The 15,014-nt window shown below is 41.8% G+C and overlaps 1 non-coding gene across 1 annotated transcript; it reads right to left on the bottom strand.

Annotated features, from left to right (window-relative positions):
• Positions 1 to 14,730: 14,730 nt before the first annotated feature.
• Positions 14,731 to 14,801, bottom strand: trnag-gcc (transfer RNA glycine (anticodon GCC)). Its single transcript has one exon. It is a non-coding gene; the product is annotated as a tRNA-Gly (tRNA).
• Between the last annotated feature and the right edge of the window lie 213 nt (positions 14,802 to 15,014).

Raw genomic sequence — 15,014 nt, forward strand, 5'->3', positions numbered from 1 at the left:
TATCCTTTCTAATTCTTGATTATTTATGGTTAGTTTTACTTATACATATTAATATTATTTAGACACATATTTATTATTGAATATTACTAATATTATTATTACTATACTGAAACATATATTTTACATTCCATATTATCATGTACCTTTAACTAGGGATAGTTTCTGAATACTTTATTCACCATGTTTTATGAAAAGACAAGAACAAAGAAAGTATTGACCACTTTGGGGTTATTGCATTAGCAAAAGTATAAGACTGCAACACAACCAGAATATTAATACACCATCACAAACTAAGCAGGACTTAAACGTTACCTCACTACGATAAGTAAGCTATGGAATCTAAATATTTTTAACTATGTATGTAAAAAAAAAATCCTTTGCAAACTGCGTCTTGGCTTTTTTTCATTGTTTCACATTTAAATCAGGCAACACATTACGTCAGGGCCAGACCAGGACAGGGCAGGGAAAGTGTTAACTGTATCTAAGCCCTTGAATAGGCTCCTTATCTTCTATGTCAAGAGCAAAGAGAGTAATCAGCAAAGGTTTGTTTGTACTTTGTAAATGATCTTACAGTCACACAGGTTGGTAAACTATCAAATGTTGGATATTTGCATGCTAAATTGATGTAGGTCACCATTGTAGACTTTGAGCTCTGCTACAAGCAGCTGTGTCTGCAGATAGGCCAGTACTTTTTTATGGTTCCTTTCAGTGTGGTGACCAAGTCATCAAGTGCCAAGTAAGTCTCAAGTCATTTGGTCCAAGTCTCAATCAAGTCTCGAGTCATTTTTTCTTGGGGAAATCAAGTCAAGTCAAGTCACAACCTGTTCAAAAAGTATGACAATGAATGTATCTGTTTTATCTTGGCACAGACGCAGCCATGATGATGGTCTGGTCTGAGACTGTAGTGAGTAGTAACGAGTACGACTGATGAGGCTTCTATTTGGGGCTTTGATGTTGCGTGTTGCCATAGCGAGGAGTTTGACTGACAGCCAGCCATCCAGCCATGACAATCACATACCGGGGAGCTTTTTGAGTCGTCCAATCATGATTCCCAGTTTACGCTGCATATATGCTTGATAGTTAGACAGAAAGTTGACATAATTTAATTTTATCATTTTATATATAATAGCTAACGTCATCATGCTTCAAGTCCAAGTCGAGTCTCAAGTCATTTATTTTTTATTAAGTCGCAAGTCATCAAAATAGTGACTCGAGTCGACTCGAGTCCAAGTCCCAAGTCCACATCTCTGGTTCTTTCTGTTGTAAACTGTACAATGGAACAATAGTGGCATATATTTTTTACAAGGAAATGTTCAAAAAATACTTGCACTGTGACTATTCCTAATTTCAAATATAAAAAATGCTACTCCCCAGCACCCTGAGGTCCAAATATGATCACTTCTGGCTTCATAACACCAACGTTATGACAAATGGCTGACGTCACTGTGGCTAAGGCCATTATTCTATGACTATAATTTAATGAAATGAAAAATGACTTATACTCATTATTGTATAAGTACTAGGAACTCACGGGTTACTTTAGAGAAAAATTAGAAATTAGTTACTTTATGTATCTACCCTGTTCCCCTGTACCTACACTGTACTTACCCTGTATAAGTATAAGTGTATAAGTATAAGATGAGGGGAGCGGGCTGTATTATGAAGTTTACATTGTAAGTACATTTAAAGATCTAGTCTTTGCTCTCTTTGGCGGTACCTTTGGCAGTACACAGCAATTATGGGAGCACACTTCCCAATTTAAACAGACGTCCACGGTTGGCTCCGGTAGTAACTCTTGATTTTCCTCGCTGACGGTCGCTTTCCTTTTTAGACTGTTTGCCTTCATCTGAGCGTCGAATTTGTTTCTTTTTCTTTGGATTTTGCAGAGACCGGAAAGGCAGCCGCTTAGCTTCGCCTACCCTCTCTGGCAGGCCAACCACTTTTGGGTGATGGAGGGTAGTGCCCAGTAATCAGTTATGCTGATTGATCGTTTTAAATATTAAAGTTACACTTAAAAAAGTATTCTCTGCTCTGAAACGATGTGGGTGGGTCTATCGAACACTGAAGTCTGCTCTGCTGCACTCAATAGGTAGGATTAAGTGACTTGTCGGCTGTTTGGCCACAGCTGGCTCTTACAGAAAGCGTGTGCTCCACATAGATAACAACTAAACGACTCATTGAACATGAGTACTCGTCATCTTTTGTTTTGCCTGTTTATAAAAACTTCTTAAATAACATTTCAAACTTAAACAATAAATTTAATATTTAAAAAGTGCCTTCAAATCCTTTAGCTGGAGGTGCTTTGTCGTGGACTTTTTTTTTCGTGAGACATTCTGGCATTCAGCTTTAGAAAAAGACTTTTCAAGGATCCCTTTGATGGAGTACCTGATAAAATAAACACGAAACATTAATAGCATTTGTTGTTTTAGATGCACAAACGTGCGCACACACACACACACACACACACAGAGAGACATTGCCTCATGGCGGTAACATTTTACTAATGCAAGCATAAATGAAGTTAGATATTACAATTAGTTGAGGGTGTCTCAGGTTTGTGAGCTGTTACTTCTATACTATAACAGCAGATGTTCCTTATTGTAAAAAACAACAACAACAACAAAAAAAAAAGCTTCTTATATTTTCTGTAGGTAATATCCATGTTTTAAATTGTTTTGACTGGTAGCCGTTTTGGTCACTTTGATGCTACCCTTTGAGTAAACAAGTTCACTGATCTGTGTAAGGCAGCCAAGGCTTATCTAACTGATTTGCTAAACAAAGTAAATAAGCGCAATTTTGCATTTACTTTGAGAACATTTTGTTGCCTGAAAAGACAACGCCATGGTGAGGACTTTTAAAAATCAAAATCAGCCCATCAGCAGCCCAGGTCCGATGCCAGCCCCGGCCCTTTGCTCATCCCCCTTTTCTCTTTCATCCCCATCTTTTGTAGTTTCAGTGGAATCTTCAAAAATAAACAGTTTAATAGGGATAAAAAAAAAATGGTTAAAGCAGTTTCTACAATACAGGTAAGACTATACATCCAAGAAACATTATAGTGTAATAGACTGTATGCCGGGAATACTAATAAATGTTTTTGTAATTGTTTTTATGAGCAGTACATTCAAGAAATACAACTTTTATAATAATGCTTTGTTTATCTTCTCAAATATCCAGCATGGTCTTTGATGTTACTTTTCACTGCAAATTGAACCTTCATGAAGGTTACTAAGTGTGACCGCTAGTTGTTATTCTGACTGAGCAGAGCTTCCTGCTATTATCATCATTGATGCACTCAATGAAATATTGTAACCATCTGAAAAAACAACATTAAGAAAAGTATTTTGTGCTGTTGAGCATGCTCACAGTGTAGATGCGTCTACCACGACTCCTGCAAGATTCTAATGAATTTTGAGCCGCGTGTCTACTCAAGCTTCCGTTACATCCCACCCTAAGGCGGCCCTATGAGGCTAACAACTAAACACAATTGACCCAACAAACTCACAGGAAACACCTTAAAAAAGTCAAAAACCAAGGGATTTATAAAAGACAATACTAACACCCAAATCATTAACTGAAGATGAAAGTCAAACAAAACACAACAGCACAAAATCTCTGCTGAGAGGCAGAACTACAGCAGTCCCCACTCCAGAAGCCTCTCCGTTCATGTCTGGGGGTTTTGAGCATCTGTGACCAGGGGTCCGTTTCAGAAAGCGGGTTTAGTGAAAACCCTGAGTTTGTTAACCCTGAAATAAGGGAAACCTCGGGTTTGCCGTTTCAGAAAGAGAGGTAACTTTCACTCCGAGTTGGTTACTATGGTAACTGTGTCTGTGAACCTAACCTGGTCGCGAGCAGGTTTTCTTCAGGAAACTCAGAGTTTCGTGGTGCCGCCTTCTTGGAATCCAAACAGAAGCTTCACGCTGCAAATATCAGATTCGGTTTGTACTATCCGGCCACGCTACAGTTCACCCGCAACAACAAACGCATGAGGTTCACCGACCCAGCAGAAGCACTTGAATACATTAAGAACAATGTTTCTCCATCTGCTGAAGAAGATGATGTGTAAGGTAATATGACTCATGACCCACTTACGGAGACACTAAAGTTATCACTGAAATGCCAGTGAAGTTCCTAAGATTAAGTATCAGTAATCAGATCGCTGATGGGTGATCACATTATTATTTATTTATTTTTCCACCCATCTCGTTTAGTTTTTAGAAGTCTGCTGATGGGTGATCACAGTCTTATTTTTGTAATTGTTTATAGCATTTTGCTAAAGACTAAGCAGATGTTTGATCAAAGCTTTATTTATATATACTAAATATCATTAATGACTGAGCAGACATAAAAGGTCATAGAATTATTATTATTATTATTTTCCTTGCTAACTAAATATCACAGACAATGAGCAAACATCGGGTAATAGGGAAAGTCTGCTGCCATGTTGGGATAGAGGTTCATTATTGTTTTTACATGTGATTTTCTTAATGCAGGGAATGTGCAAATGAGGGTTTGCAAAGGTTCAAAATGGTTGGGGGTGGCGTCTTAAGGCACCGGGGTATATGTTTTGTTCGTTACCTGTAAAGTGTAGGTGTATTTGTATTTTGTGCGACTTATATCTGATTTGTACATTCATTGTATTACTTAAATGGGATACACACTTGCATATTTGAACTCGATAGTTTCAGTGACACAATAATTCATATCCAGTCCCAGGTAGGAGCGATGAAGTCACAACAAAGAAGGGAGACCACACCATGCCAAACGTTTAAAGAAGTCTTTATTAATTAAAATCAAACCAAATTAGACCAAATTAAATATCCAACATAAAAGATGGAGCTTTATTTAACAGGTTAAATCAAATAAGGCCAAGTTAGATATTTACAATATGAGGTGTGGAAATCAGTAATCAATACTGTGTGATGTGCATGAGTGGAGAATGTGTATGCGGACAAGTGTTGTATAATGCAAACACAGCAAAAGGTAAACTCAAACCAACATCACCAAACGTATGTGCCTGTGGAGAGAGCCAGAGAAGAGAAAGAATGGCTTCCTGCTGGAGCTTAAGTAAGCTCAGCACACTGGGCCCAGGGGTCCGTTTCACAAAGCAGGTTCAACAAACTCTGAGTCTAACCCTGAACTCTGAGTTGATCTACTCTGAGTTAAAATTTGCTGGCTTTTTGGTTTCAGAACAGCTGATCAGAGTTAGTTCAATCAACTCTGAGTAGGTTCAGCCGGAGTTAAGTGCGTGCGTGCTGACTGTAAAAAGCCAGCATTAATGGAGCCCTGATACCACGATTCAACATGGCAACGGTTCACAAAAAGAGGTCCTCCTACGTCACACCAGTGGAGCTCAAAATCCTCACGCGGACGTTCAGCGAATATGAGCATGTTTTTAGAAAAATAAAGTAACACGGCTGCAGCTGCAAAAGAGAGAGAATCGGCATGGGAAGAAACGCGTACGTTTGAACTGGTCTATTTATTTAATACTTAATCACGACCAGAAGCTAAAATGTATATTAATTTAGGAGCAATCTAGCGGGAGAAAAAAACGTACATGGAAGCAGTTAAAAATAAAATACCAGAACATCATTCAAAGGTGCGGCTCAGGCAGAACAGGCTCATGGCTGAACCTCACTTCAATCATATTTTAAATATTAAACTAATGAAATATCATTCAGTGGCTGTTTTAATGTGCATTAGCTTTATCCTGATTTATAACAGGATGCTGACTTCACATACATTATAATTCATGTTGATTAAACTGAATTGTGTTAGTTTAAAAAAAAAATCCAATAACTTACAGTGTCTTATTTGAGTGCTCTCGGCAGTGGTGGTGGAAAATCTAAAAATGATGACTTTGACACAGATTTGTCTTTTGATTTTTTTTATCATAATTATAAAAGACTTTTGCAAAGCGGTCAGAGCAGCACAGAGACGCAACGTTTTTTTTAAAATTTGTAACCGCTCAAACGCGTGAGACGGGCTGAATGAATGAGGAAGTCGAATGAGGGTTTTTTGTATTCTAGAGGGAGGAGACAGTGAAACTCTGAGTTTCCTGAAGAAAACCTGCTCCCGACCAGGTTAGGTTCATAGAGTCTGTTACTACGGTAACTGACCGAGAGCTTAAGTTACCTCTCTCTGTGAAACAGGCTAGAGTTACCCCTCTTTCTCTGGTTTGAGTTACCTGCTGTTGTGAAACGGAAAACTCAGAGTTTCCCTCATTTCAGGGTTAACAGACTCAGAGTTTTCAATAAACCTGCTTTGTGAAACGGACCCCAGGTGAGCTGAGTTACACTGATTAGTTACCTGCAAAGGCACACCTCCAGGATGACACAGAAAACACATGACACAGGGGCATCAAACACCCCCCTCAAGACGGGGGCCCCAAAGGGATCCACGAAACAATACCAATCACCAACAGGCACACAAGCAAACCACAAAAGAAAAACATAATATTGCTTAAACAGCTCACTAGGGTACTAGAGCCTATACTACCCTACCGGGACGCGTGAACGACATCAGGAACTTCCTGATCAACTCTTTCAGCTCCGTTTCATGTAATGCAGGCAAATGGCTCAACAAACTATACAACTTACACAGAAGGGACCCTGTCAGAATACTATTACAGACAGCACGTAATTGGATCGTTAGAACTATGAATAAAAGCAATAAAGATTTAAAGCTCCTGTGAGGAGTTTTTCACTGGATATGAAAGGAGTTTTTCACTGGTTATTTCACCGGTTTCACAAATAAACTCCAGACAGGGTGTGGATAATCAGGTCAGGACATCGCCTGGACTTGCCCATTCACACAAACATGGACCACTGGAGATTGTAATCTCAGAGCACTTTGAGCTAGTGAAAAATACTGTTTGTGATGGCTAGGGTAGACTCTTTGGCTTATTTTCAACTGTCACCTTAAGTTTAAGCTGCATTTGCTCATGTACCTGAACTCCATCTCTCATGAATCCGAGGTGTGCAGCAGACAGGAAGGGCAGAACAGAGACGAAGTAGTTCTCACCTGGAGGAGAAAGAAATGTTTTAATAGTGTGTTTCAAGTCCAGAATATTTTTTTATGTCAGGCAGTTTTCTTAAAGATGTTGACCATACTATTTATGTTCAACTATCAGTTGAAATACACATGGTATCTCCTGTTTCCAAGCCGCAAGTTGTAGCACCAGTTGGGTCAGCAAGACGCCCTGCGGAATCAAGACATTGTGCACAACTTCATAAGTTTGTGTCCAGATTGTTCGGCAGCTGGTTTAGATGTTATGTTCACTCAGTTTAGGACAACAATAGATGTCAATAAAAGTTGTATATGAAATTGTTCTATGTGAGACGCTGTTGCTGAAAGTTGATTTTTATATCTAACGCTTGCAACTGCTCTTAAATGATTTAATATGAATGTATGTACCTATAAGATGGTCTCTCTCTCCTTCCCTGTTTCTGTGTGTCTGTCTGTGCTTAATGACAGGAGTGGGTTCAGGTGTGTGGGAGCCAGTGGCCAGCTGCTGATCATCTCATCAACTCTGCTACAAATACTTGGCTTCTCTACTACCACACTGCCAGATCGTAGACTCAGTTTGACAGTCAGTACGCTTCAGCCCTTTGTAAGTCAAGTGTATTTCTGGTAATTTAGCCAAAGTAGTTATATGCTCAAAGTCCACAGAAAACACCCACAATGCCATTCGGTAGCCACCAGAAGCCTCAGTATTAAGATATACTTAATATACTTAATACATCAAGAAAGATCATGGACATACCTTTAGAAAAATAGGTATGAAAACTTTTTTTTAGTTATTCTTATCTACTTTGGACAAGTTTATAACTTTTGCTAGGGTCCCATTGTGTTTTCTAGCTCATAGCTCACAGTTTAATCCTCTGCAGGCTTTTTTGCATGGAAAAATTCAGGCAAGAATGAAAATATCAAATTTCTGTGGATTTCCAAATTAAATATCTCAATGCCAGTAGCATTGACAGTGATTCTGAAATTCAGAGTCTTGCCTTTCAAATAAGCTCTAAAGCATGCATACACTCCAAATGGTTCAAAAACAGACCTTTATTTACTTTTTAAATGCTTTCTGGGCATTTTAGGTGAAATTAACAGGAGTGAGAAGGGGATAACTAAGGCTTATTTATGTTTAAATATATAGTAATGTGTAAGTTATACAATATAATCAATTACTTTGATGGGTCTACAATCCAAAACAACAGCTCAAAGACGGGTTAAAAGCTAATGCGTCGGCTCTGAATCAACACTTTTCCCTTTATGATCTGACTTCCTTGTCTTGCATCGAGTTACCCAATCACTGTTGTCTCAGACTCGTTGTCTGCATTTCTAAAGTCCCGGGAAAATTATACAAATCAGACCAATGACGTATGGAGAATTATTGAAAATGTTAATGCTTTAAAGTCATATCAAAATGAGCAAAAGATATATACATGACAAGATACCCCCTCTTCATGTCCCTCATTTTCCCATTTCAGCCTTCCATCTCTGTTTTTCCATCCCATAAAAGGCAGAATCCTGGAACTCTTTCCAGGTCATCTCCTTCTCCATGCCCTGATCTTTGTACAAAGCCTAGCTGGGCAGTAAATGTACTTCCCTGCTACTCCAGGGAAGCCTGTGTGGACGTGAGGACTGTTTGAGCCCTGCTTCAGTTCCATTTTACAGACTCTGCACTTGCAACCTGTCTGCGGGGAGTCAGGCCTTTTCCTTTTTTGCCGCCCTCTCTCCTCCACCCTTTTCCTTGTGGCATCCAGTTCCCGTTGGAAGAATTGGGTCCCTGAAAAGTCTTTGAAGGGCATTTTTGGGTTTGTCAGGCCTTCAGCACTATAAGCTTTAAAAACCTTGGTGGAGCAGTAGAAATATCTGACGGGGCCCTGTTGGTAGAAGAAGTGGATGAAAGAACCATCATTCTCATATCTCGACTTCGGCTGGCCACAGGACAGACACGTTTTTGTGCCAGTCCTCTTTTGTTCTGGCTGCTGTGGTTGCTGCTGCTTCTCTATGATGCTTTGAACTATTTTCTCAATAGAGTCTTGAGTTAAAGCTGTGGCCTGGGTCTGAACAGGTGAAGGTGGGTTAACTACTGCCATTGGCATGGTAACAACTGGCACACTTGCAGTCTCACTTCCCTCTGTCAGAGAGTGCCAGAGTTGCTTTCTCTCTTGGAGTTTTTCTGGACTTGTGTTTAAGGAGGAGCTGGTGTTTAGTAGCTTGCTTAGGTGCTTTAGATACTGTGCAATGTGAAGTTTGGTTGTTGGGTGGAGCATGCTATTTGGGTCTCTACAGGAGTTGTGAACTAAAGCAGCATAGTCCTGGTCCACAAGCTTCAGCATGTCCTTCTGCCCACGGTGTTTATTGAGCAGGTTGTCGATGGCTGTCCTCATAGGGCCTGGCCAGCGCTTGTGGTCCAACACAAACACCCTCCCACCAGTCTTCACAGGTCCAGTGCGAGCGCCAGTAGGTGAGGACAACAGGGGCAGAGGCGGCGGGCATGTTGTTTCTATGACAACAAAAGACAGTATAGAGTACAATAAGTCATTCTGGCCTGGAGAAGGAAAAAAAAACAATTCACATATACACACATTTAAGGTTGAAAACCTTTAGATAAAATCTACATGGCTATATTTATGTAAGTATATTAATTAACAAATTTAATAACGTCCCCATATTGTCACATCTCTAAGAAGAGAAAGATACAACACATTGATTAACTAAACAATAATGAATCCAGACACTGCTACTGATGCTTAAGTTTTGTCCACAACCTTATTTGTCCGTGAAATGTTTACCTGGCTTTGTCTCAGGCTCGGGAGCTGTACTTCGAGTCACATCATCAGCCGGAGGACATGCAAGAAACTGAAACAGCTTGAGTGGAACCATGGAGGGTGACTGAGGAAGTTCAGACTGGGCAGTGGGCAGGCTGCTTTGAGGAGTTGGGATTTAGGGCATGGGGAGGGTCTGCCTTGCTCCTGTGCTTATCCCAGTCTAGAGGAGCTGGGCAGCAACCAGGTTAAACATAGTCCAGGCCAAACTTCTCTCCAGTGTCTCTGCTAGAGGGATGAAAAGCAGGATACTTCTCATGCCCTGACACCCGTTCAGAGACTGCATTGAGCTCTGCAATCAAAGCTGGATCAAAGACAGCAGGAAGGCGAACACCTGGCTGCTTCAAGTCTAGCAGACGTTGGTAGTTCCACCGCGCCACACTCGTCATTCCCTGAGCTTGGAACAGCTCTGGGGAAACGCGTGTTCCGGTGACCCACTGAGCCTGGTGGAAGTGGTAACCCTCCTGCTGAGATGTGCCTCTGATTGGGATCCAAACAGGAACTTTAGCCCCTTCACCCTGCACATGGTTCAGTTGCACCGTTCCTCCATGCCTGTACAAGATCCCACCTTCCACCTCAGGATCACTCAGGCAACCTCGCAAGATGTGCACTCGCTGAATCCGCCAGGTCTTAAGCATAGAGGGCTTAAAGAGAGGAACACCATTGGGATCTTTAGCAAGATAAAAGTGCTGGAAAACTCCCTCCACTCTCTTGATAAGCTCCTCAGGCTGTGGAATCTTGGTCCTGCAGTGGTCACGAATGTGTTGCTTTGTGGGGTTGGCTGGCTGAATTCCACAAAATGTATAGGTGTCTTTAAGGCTCTGCAGGTCTTCCTGATCCACCACAGAGAAGGCTGCAGACAGGAACTGAGCAAAGGAACTGTACAGGGGATGATGCTCTGATACACACTCACGGAAGAATCGCCTCATACAATGGAACAAGTCTAGCTTGATGGTAATGTTTGTGTTGTAGCAGGATCTTGATGCACAGGTATTCAGCAGGTTACCAGAAGTGGCCTGAGCAGCAATGGCTTCAGTTGTTGCCCACGGGTCCCAGTTCAGATGCTCTCCTGCATGAGATTCTGCCACCTTAAAACCTGCACAGCAATCCCTGAAAGAAACAATAGAGAACAAAGTGTACTCATGAATGTTAAAGCAGACATATCAATAACTACATGTACTCCAGTGCATTCAGCCATGACAATAAAATTATTCTTAATTGCCAACTGAAAGCAAAGGGATTTCCCATCCTCAACTATACATGTGAAATATGAACAGCAATGTAAGTTGTGATTATGGGCTGTTCATGTCTCCAGTGATAGCAAACAAAACAGATCATTTCTTACCCGTCTACCCACTGGTATTGTGCCTTCTCTACTCCTGCAGAGCTGTAGCGGTTTGCTAGTCCCTCGTACACGGACTTCAGTGAGTTCTCGGTCTCAGACTGCACCATCACCCATGAAAGGATCGTCCAGTTCTCGTTCATGATTGCATACGATGACATGGTCCCAGATGAAAAGGTGACCTTTCGAGCAATTTTACGGGTGTGGTCTGAGCGGAAAGCCTGTCCAAAGGTACCCTGCAGAAGGTTTTTGATGGCACCCTCCTGTTGTTGGTACTCATGCAGAAGGCAGTCAGTCAGGTAGTGTGCAGGCACAGAGATCCCATTCCAGCCATCTGAATCACCATACTCTCCGAAGGGAGCTGGCTGGGTTTCCTGTCTTATGAACTGGGTGATGGTTCTTTGGCCAAACTTCCCTGCTTTACCATCCATGACGTTTTGGCAGCCGAGGGGGTAGACCAATGTCACGGTTCAATGTTCCCAAAAAGGTGAGGACCCAGATGCAGATTTAAATGATTTAATAAAACAAAAATCCAACTGAAGAGTCAACAAAAACAGGCAAAACCACAAGGAGCCGGGTAATCCAAAATCCAAAATCCAAAAATCCAAAACGAGACATCAGCAATCACAGGAAGACATGCATTAGGTTATCACAGATAGAGACAAAGACAATGTACCAGCACAGAGACAGGGGAGCACAAAGACTAAATAAACTTAGGAGGTGAGGCTAATCAGACACAGGTGAGACAATCAAGGGCAGGTGAAAACAATCAGGGCAGGGCACACAATCAAACAAGCGGGAAACACAAAGGCAGAAAGTGGATCAACACAAGAGACAAGGTGACAAAGTAAAACAGGAAATGATCTAACCAAAGACACACAAGTGAAATACTTAACTGAACAAGACTTAATACTGACAAGAACACAGAATAAACTAAATACAAAACTAAACTATGAAAACTCATGACAAGGTAAAACAAGAAATAATAACTGAACACCGAAATACAAGACAAAACCAGAACTAAACTAGAAACTCATGACAGCCAAGTGAGCACGTTCATATTTCAGGTTCATCATCTCCATGATCTGTTTTGCCATGTCTGTAGGTGAGTTACCTGTACGCCTGAGCTCATCCAGGACTGATTTACAGATTGCTTTCTTGTAGGTCAGTATTGCAGGCAACAGGTTGGTGAACCGCTTTGGAAGTTTTTCCAGCCACAGTGGGCTGTCAGCATACCAACTCCTCCGGCAAACTTTGCAGCACAGCCTGGATGACAACAGATAGTACTGTCCAGTGATGCCAATGATGACCCGAGGCCTACCAACACCTGCAGACGCAACTTGAGGCTTAGCACAACCTTCAATACAAGGCAGAGTGAAGTTGTTCCTCAGCCTTCCCATTAAATTGTCGTTCTCTGGCTTCCATATGAAAAAGGGATGGAGTTGAAAGTACTTTGGGGATGGAAGATCAGAGATGCTCTCAATAAATTCTGGCTGGGGAGGGAAACGCCATAATGACACCATCTTCATGAGGTTGCGCACAGGAATGGAGCCTGGCCAGAGACCCATGGACTCCAGCTCTGTCTTCATCCAGATCCTCTGCTGCTGTGAACAGTTCCACTGGCTAACATCATGGTGTACTAAAATACTTGGGCTACCATGACAACATGTACATCTTTTTGAAAAAACAAATGGAAAACATGACCCACCGATGGCCTCAGCAGGTGCAGGTGTGGTATGTGTCATCGTCAGAGAGGAGTCAGAGGCTAAGTGCAGCTTCTTTATCAGCTACTGTTGAAGCTTGTGCATCTTTGTCCCTGGAACACAGCTTTTCTTCAGTATGAAGGCTGCATAGCCATCATCCATGCTGTCCCAAATCTGTTGCCAGGTGTCGTTGGCGCGAGAGCCAAAGCCAACCAGCCGGTCATCCTCTGATGATGCTGCTGCTGCTGTTGCAACTGGCTTTGCTGACTCATAGTCAAGAAGAGACTGGACTTCTTTAAAGCTGAGGGCATAACTCACAAATGACAGTAGGCTGTCCTTGCTGTGCCCTTCTGCCATGAAGACTCCTGCAGCCTCTTCCTTTTGCTGGTTTCTGATTAGGTAGATTGTATACCCAATGTCATTCTCGAGGAGCCATCGGAAGGACTTCCCCTTGTACTTCCCAAACTGCAGGATGTAGTCTCCAAGCAATTCAGTTTTGTCCGAAGCATCCCCTCCCCTCTAACGGACCACAATAATGGCATTTTGTCTGACCAGCTCCTCCTTCACAGGTGCAGACCTGTCCTGTAGAGACGGGTTGTCTTTAATAACTCTTACTGCATCACTCGGATCCCGGCGGAGATATCCAAGTGGACCCTTGCGAAATAAAACAGTTTGCACATTTTTCATGTCATGAAGAAAAAGATTTAGTCTATTAACACATTATTTACAGACATTGTTTTTATAACAGATGATATAGGTAGGGGCTCAAAATAAGTTTACACCTTTTTTTCCTGTCTGCATATTCTCATTGTATTAGTACATTAGTTAGAAGCGTAATACCTAATAATTCTATGTTACATCTTAATATCTATCTTTGTGTACACTGATTAAGGGCTTGAGAGCTATTTAAACTTCGACAATGGACCCTTTAAATTTCCCCTGGGAAAGAACCTGAAGGTGAAGGGAGCCCAGCCTGGTGGGGATTCACACACCGAACTTACATGGGAACTCAACTTGTTCCACAATCTCACCCGCTCGACAGAATAAACTACTACTAACTTTATAACATTTAGGTAAACAGGTGAACTTCAGACAACTCCACGATAAAATGTCATTATACGTTTGATTATTGTTTATTTCTTTCATTAATCGAAACCTAACTTACCTTTTTGCAACGTCCGACACAGCCGCAGCTCGAGAAGATGTCAGCAGTCGCTCCACACAGACCAATGTAACCCTGAAAGATGGACGCCGGCCGGAGGTGAAATTCACAACAGCGCATAGTACAGGGCAAAAGTATATTACATCCGTAGTGGTTTAGCACTACCATAGGAAATGAATGGGAAACGCTTTAGGGAGTTTTAGCTAAAGAATTCACAGGAGCCGCCCGCGTGGCAGGCGAGAATTCTACCACTGAACCACCAATGCTAGTGACAGTGCTTCGAGTGGGCTTTCGCACCACTATAGCGCCATCCAGATGTTCTTGACACTACTTTTGGGTGAAATGTCTCCACAGCAATCGGAAGGTTTGTGACCAAATTTGGCACACACTCTCTCATCATCAGGTCCAAATTGCAATTTCTTCAGGTCTCGGGTGTATGCTTGGCTTAGGACAAAATGTTTTACTTGTTTCCACTTAGCGCACTTTTATCATAAACTCTTAACTTTAGAAGCTACAACAAGTCACAATGTACAGAGTCTCAGAGAAAGGATTTATGATAACTGTTTCAAGTATGATGTGTCCTGACCTGTAGTGCACAGACAGTGTCTGAGGCTCAACAGCCAGTTGTGGATTCTTGGCAGAAGAGTCTGCTGCCCAGTTTCCACTGTCGTATGACAAAGTTAAAACTCTCTCTGCATTGGCCGGGAATCGAACCCGGGCCTCCCGCGTGGCAGGCGAGAATTCTACCACTGAACCACCAATGCTAGTGACAGTGCTTGGAGTGGGCTTTCGCACCGATATAGCGCCACCCAGTGGTTCTTGACACTACTTTTGGGTGAAATGTCTCCACAGCAATGGGAAGGTTTGTGACCAAATTTGGCACACACTCTCTCATCATCAGGTCCAAATTGCAATTTCTTCAGGTCTCGGGTGTATGCTTGGCTTAGGACAAAATGTTTTACTTGTTTCCACTTAGT

The sequence above is a fragment of the Semicossyphus pulcher genome, unplaced genomic scaffold (assembly GCF_022749685.1).
Source record: "Semicossyphus pulcher isolate SPU_LCO1_2020_fin unplaced genomic scaffold, fSemPul1.0.p SCAF_11, whole genome shotgun sequence".
Taxonomy (NCBI): domain Eukaryota; kingdom Metazoa; phylum Chordata; class Actinopteri; order Labriformes; family Labridae; genus Semicossyphus; species Semicossyphus pulcher.